This window comes from Larus michahellis, chromosome 2 (genome assembly GCF_964199755.1).
Source record: "Larus michahellis chromosome 2, bLarMic1.1, whole genome shotgun sequence".
Classification (NCBI taxonomy): Eukaryota; Metazoa; Chordata; class Aves; order Charadriiformes; family Laridae; genus Larus; species Larus michahellis.
The window spans coordinates 139927408-139934408 of record NC_133897.1 but is presented as its reverse complement, the minus strand read 5'-3'; positions in this window follow the sequence as shown (position 1 = coordinate 139934408).

Sequence of the window (7001 nt, the reverse complement as noted above, 5' to 3'; positions counted from 1 at the left end):
TGATACATGCCTGATTAAAATTAAATTAATAAAGAAAGTGCTTTGAAATGAAACAGTATTGTAACAGTGCTATGCTATCAGTGTTTTAAAAGAAAGTGTGTGATAATTGTTGTTTCATTGCACCTGCAGATCTAATAAAGAATTTTTAGACATATGTCCATGGAAAAATAAAGCACCTTGGTCTGACTATACATTTAAGTCACACACTTACGGCACCAAATTCACTGTTTCTCAAGCAGAGCAGTACCCAGCTTTGCAAATGGCTTCAGCAGTGACAACTGAATTATTTAATAGCCAGCAGTGGCAAAGGTCTGAAGAAGATAAAGCCACACGCTACAAGGAACAACATAAAGCATTAGAACAGAAATTAGGTTTCCAGTCGACCCTATCATGTAACTTAAATGGTATTTGAACAAAATGATGAAGTACCTTCATTAAATTACGTAAGTGACTATTATCTGTTGGGGCTTTGCAGCACATGTTGCTACAGATACAGTTTCTTCTTTAACATTTGCATGCCTTTGTACAGTAAAAGCAGTGCTGTAAACATTTACAGTTCCTCACACTTCTTCTATAAAGTACAGAAAATTTTCAAACCCATGTTCCCAACATATTCAAAAGCTGAATTGCTTTAAATGCAAAATACCACCTCTGCGGCAGTCAGCTGCGTTCAGAGGGACATGCTCCTAGGTCCAACTTTTCAGCTAACCAGAGTTTGTATCCGACAGCTGACTCAATATGGCCTTGGTCTGTGACTCGTCACCGTAATGTAGTGGCAACAATTATCATACCAGAACATGTGAAATGAATAACTAATTACTGGCCTCAATCAAATTATTTTATGCCTGGTTGGCTTGTGTACCCTTGCTGCCCTGTGCCATTAGCCTGTTAAGCACAATAACAGAAGTCAAGACTCTAACTTAATCCAATGCAATGGATTTGTAAGAAACACAATAAATTTATACCAAGACCTTTCTTTATTCTGTTCCAAAACAGGTGCTGCTTTCTGTATGAAATAGGTTTTGCGATATCACAAGACATTTACACATGAAAAAAAGGAGAGGTCATTTAGTCTTATTCTACTAGCTTGGAACTGAAAGAAAAAATGTTAATTGCAAGTGCAGAAGAGTGAGCATAAACTGCAAATAAGCACATGGCAGCTAAAATGAAATTAATAAAATGGAATTCATCTTAGTTTTAAACCTCTACCTTTATGAACAAGAATCTCCCTTTTGCCAGAATAGCCTCTTGTCCTAATAATATCTATCCCTGATGCAGAATCATTAACAGAATGAGAGCTCACCCACGAGCATGAGAATGAGGAGCTCAGTATTCAAAAGCAGTCTCCACTTCTGTGCTAATTAAAAAGCAGACAAATCAACATTCAGCGAGATATTCCTGCTATCCTCATCAGCAATACCTATTCCTATTACCTTATTAAGCAAAGATAGTAAAATGCGTCTTCCTGTTTATAAGCTTACAAAAACAATTACAAAGAGACGAATAATTCCCTCAGGTAACTGATACCTTCTTAATGAGCGATCCTGAAACAACATCACTTTTCTCTGCCTTAGTGCAACAACTGCATCATCCCTTTAACAGCCGTGAACAGGAAGATAATCACTTTCACTCCTCTCAGTGCTCCAGAAAAGAATCTGATGGTGCTTGTGGGAAAAGTGAGAACAGAGACACAACTATATCAGTTCAACTGGTTTCAGAGGAGGCATCTTCCTTGTGAAGGCAAAAAAATTAAACTTCACAAAGAGATCGCAACGGGCACACATTTGTGAAGTGGGAACAAATCTTATTAGGCAGAACCACAGCTTCCTCTACAGAGCAGTTTCATTCAGGGTCTCTTTAAAAAGCTCTCTAAGTGGTGTCCTGAGCTATATCTTGTAATATCTCAGATTTAGAGTGGGCCTGAGCTGCAGAGCTCTGGGTTCAATCAGTTGGAGACCTTTGCATGTGTGCACAAGGGTGACAGGAATTGGGCAGCTGGATTTACTATTTTGTCTCAAGTTCATCTCTAACATAAATTACTTCATCCTGCCTCTTTTTGTGTAACTCCTTTGGAAAATTACTTTAACAAAATACAAGTGAAAAAGTCAAGTAGCAACAACTGTGAAAATCAAATTGACCTGATTATGATGACTAAGAAAATGAATAAGCAATTCGTAGTCTAGGAAACAGTAAGGCAAAGGAAATGTCCTTGACTTGATCAAGGAAACGCAAGCTCATTTCATAGTATTTCTAGACTTTGACTACCAGTGAAGGAGAAATCTCTTATCTTTCTAGCAAAGAATGAGAACAAAATACAAACACAATTTTATTTTAGGACATAAAGCTATCACTATATTGACATCTAATGGTACTTGCTGGCAATATAAAAGAGATGGATGGAAAAATTACCCAGTGTAGTAGTTTGAATGGGTGACTTCTCAATGCCAAAGACTTGAGGAAATTACACAGAAAAACATAAATATTTTATGTCTTATTTTAAGAATACCATTTCTGCCTTTTACCAGAATGAATCGTTTTCTTGTTTCCTCCTCAGTATTTTATCTGTACGTAATAGTATTGGTATCTGTGTGCTGTGCATCCATAGCCAAATCCCACACTAAATCACCTTTTGTCTGAAATGAGAGAAACAGGCAAATGTAAGCTACCGCAGACACAACTCACCTAGAGAACTTCTGCTAAGCTTCTCCTCATCTTGAAAAGACTTTCAAAATACAAGAAGTCTGCTAAAATAAAGTTCCCTTTTGTAGCCCCACAGCTGTGAAAAAGTAGTTAACACTTAACATTTAACATCCGATCAGCAGAATGGGCTTCAGGTCAGGCTCCAGCTACACCTTCCATGTTGTTCTCTGCTGGGTGCATGAACTAGGACTACTTTGTTGGGGTTAAAAGACAAAATCAGATTGGTTAATGTTCCATATTCATTTTTTCTTTAGAAAATCCTTCCTAATTCAACTTTTCCCTCATGTTGAGGGAAGAAGGGTACTGTTATAACCACAAAGGTGTCAATTTTTTCATAATGAAAAAAAATCAGCCATAGGAATAATCTCCCCAGGGAGGTGGTGGATCCTCCAACATTGAACGCTTTTAAGATTCAGTTGGACAGGGTGCTGGGCCATTTTATCTAGACTGTGCTTTTGCCAAGAAAGGTTGGACCAGATGATTCTTGAGGTCCCTTCCAACCTGATAAGTGTGCTTTGAGGATGCCCAGATAAAACTCTGTAGATGAGATAGCCTGAGGAGGCCTAGTTAACAGCTCCTGATAAAGTTTAGGGATTTTACTGTAGAGTCTGTGGATCTTTTGATAAAGGAAAGACTTTGTACAAGAAGTCTCACTTCTTTCTGGGAATCCTCTGCACCTCTACTCCCATCTATCACAGGCGCAGCAATGCAGTGCTATGGTGCTGAGCAGGCCCAGAAGCACAGGATGGGAAAAGTGGGGCTTGGAAGCAGCTAGCAACAATGCTGGGCAGTGGAAGAAACCACTTAAAATTGAAGTCAGTTGCAGCAGACCATTTTGAAAACGTTCAGATTTTATACTACATCTTGAAACTTTTAAAATTGTTTTTTTCAAGCAAAACTGCTTATCAAAATGAATATGTTGCCTAGCTATTCTGAATTTCTTCATTGTATTATTTACCAGAGAAAAGAAAAAAATTCCTGAAAAAAGCCCACCAGCATTAATGATGTACTGGCTGCCTATATTATGGTAATACATTATAGCTTCCTTGCATCCCTTATTCACCTTTTTCTGCACTAGCACCAAGCTCAAATAAAATGCATTCAGTTTTTGACTGCTTAAGCCATTAAGCATTTTGCAATGCTCGGAGGTAACCAAGAGATCACACCATAAAAACTTGAAAATCAACAAACTAAATTGTCCCACAAAGTTCACCATAGTGTAGCAAGAGGCAAGTCAGTTCAAATAGTATATGTGTAGGAACAATACACCTACGGGACTGTGTTCATGCCAGTACAGTATACTCTGACTAATTTCTTTAAGGGCTATCAGTTGCAGCACTAAGTCAGCCAAAGGTGTAAGGTTCCTCTCGGAAGGGTGCTAAAGGAGCCCGGGTGTCAATGAGGCAGCTGGTCTCCCGGGGGATTGAGTGCCCTCCGTCTCCAAGGCCTCGCGGTGGCTTCCAGCGTAGGAGCCGCCCGGGCGCTGCCCTGAGGGGTCCGGTAGCCCCAGGGGATGCAGGACCAAGCTGTGCCATTTTAGGAGCAGTGACGGCGGCAGCACTTTCTGTTCCTGCAGCCTGAAACGAGCACTTCCCTCACCACCAAACTATCCCCACCTGATGATCCCCTTTTAGATACCCATTACGTTCACTTCCTATTTTGTCTGGGGAGAGCTACTGCCTCACATTGGATAAATCTGTGAAATCAAGAGGCTGGAATATCTTAGCTCTGATATTCACTGTGTTGGGCAATGTGTAGTGTCTGCTTAATCTACTCATAAATATACACACACGCTCTCCAGGGTGGAAATTTAAGAGCGAGCTGGGGACAGCCCCAAGCTTCCCTTTCTCTCCCCACCCCAGGGGGGACTCAGCTTCATTCCTCACATACCCTTTGAACAGCATTTACTCCTCCTCAGGACACCCGTGAGTTAAATCCATCCTGCCCAAGCAAGAGGGAACTGAGCATGGCTGAGGGGTGATTGAGCACGGGTTGTTGTGTCGCACCCCTGGCGGCGGCTCCGGGCAGGACAATGGCTGACAGAGCGACCCCTCAGCAATGGGATATGGCGGGGCAAGGGGCAGAGTGTGTTCACCAAAAGCTGCCGCAGAGCATGGCTGGGGGACGGGCCTGCAGCTCGGCTGTTGTGCGACCTGCGCCAGGCCCCGGCTGCAGCCATGTCCTGAATCCAGCCCCAGCTCAGCCCGCTGGCCACCGGGCTCGCCCCTGCGTGGGTGAGCTCTGACTTTGGGTCAGACAGTTTCCTAAGCAGCATTTTTGACATTTTGGTCACAAAAGCATTGGATCCGCACAGGAATCCCAGCAGCACGAGAACGCGGTGTTTTGAGAACCCGCAAATTTGATTTGTGGTGATGGTTTGGCCTGTTCTCATTCTCACTGAAGTCTTCAGCAAACTGGCCGTTGGCTGAAGTTACACAGAATAAAGTGGTGAATGAGGCAGAAAGACTGGAAAAAAGTCGTGTAAGTAGTGTCTGGCATGACAAAATCTAATGCAATAAAGCCTCTCTGTCTGTGACATTCGGTTACCAGAGCAATGTAATAACATGAATCAATATAAAAGACCAAGTTGTGCACTGCCAACACTTTTATAAATGGTACCTCTGAACATACCCTCTCCTGCCCTGCTGTAAACTCACTCCCTCGGCTGGAGGGGCGTTAATCAGGAGAGAGCTGAGGGCCGGGGCAATCTGGTCATCTGGGCCGCCCCTTGAAACCAAACTGCTTCCTCATGATAAGGAGACACTAACCCTTGGCACACCAACAGCGTGCCATCAGGAAATGTTTAGATTTACCCTTGAGAAATGTGTTAGGATGGATTTGGTAGTAGAGGCACAAAAAGCTGTCAGCAACTGATGCAATAGGACCACCCCGCTCTTATCGGGAAGTTCCCCCCGAGGAAGAGCAAGCAGGGGGACATCCACAGCCCCTTCTGTGCAAGGGATTGGGCTTCCCTGCAGTCTTCTGGAGGAGGCCAGGTCTGCACGACCCCTCCTTCCTTTGCTAAACTGTGTGCTCTCCCATTGATTCACGCCGTTGTGAAGTGTGGTCTAATATCCTTTCACAGAACCTTATTTTTTAATTATCAATGTGGAACCATACAGGCTGCTTCTGCGATGGCAACATACTTTGGAGGCGTGATCTGATGGAACCATTGTGTCTTCTGTCTGTGAAAATGCACGTATGTAAGAGGAATGAATGAAATGGTCACACACCTTCACTCATTCAGAGCGCTTTGAGCCCTTGAACGAGCCCTGTAGGATTCACATGAGGCAGGATTTTACAAGGCTGCCAGCTAATGATGTTGCATTTTGCACTTCCATTACATATCCCACGGCAAAGTTTGTAACAAGGATTCTTTTTTCATTGGGTCAAGGGAGAGAAAGACTCCAGGGAAAGCCTCCAAACAGATTTAGGTAATTATTACAAATGAAATCTCAGCCAAGACCTACAAAATTTTTTCCTGTTTCACTCACTGTAGCCTGCTTCTGGCCTCCTAGGTTTCCCTGGTATGAATGTTGCTGACCTATCCTGTGATCCTTTAGCCCTCCTTCCAAGTATTTGTTGTATGCTTGTTTCTTTCTTCATGTGACATTTTAACTCATTTGAGGATATCTGATTGATGAGAAGAAGGTGGAGAACAGATATTTGGCTCAAGCAGTTGCAAGACCAGACAGTTATGTACAGGAGATCTATTTCTGAAATCTCAGTTCTGTAATACCACAAGTTGGGCCACTTGTTAAAGGAGTGTCGAGTGAATACAAATAAATGGTTCAACAGAAAAATATTGTAGGTATAAAGGAGTATATATTAAAACCAAATTGTGTTCAAGGCTGTCACAGACGCAGGGTTCATAATCATGTTCTTTTGTAGATCTCCAAGCATAAAGGGATATAGTTATTCCAACTGGACAGTTAGGGTAATATTAAGATCCAGCAGCCACTCCTGAACCCTTGTTCCCAAAAGCTTTGAAATCTCAAAGCATCACAACAGAAGTGACCCAACTTGCCACAGAGCTGGAACTACCATTAATTAGATCTCTCAGGTAGTCATACTTCAAGGAAATTAAAAGCTTCTTTTTAAATGGTTAATCAAGGGGTTAAGTGGCAGTTTGAAAATACTGATGTGGTGTGACTACTGCAAAGCCACAAAGAAAAATGGTGCAAAGTTAGGAACAGAACAAGGTTTCTGCCCATGCTAGAGGTGTCTTAACCCACTAGAGCAGACCTACCATTAAAACAGGTTTTCAAAAACACCTTCTACTGCTCTCCCTGAGACAGATA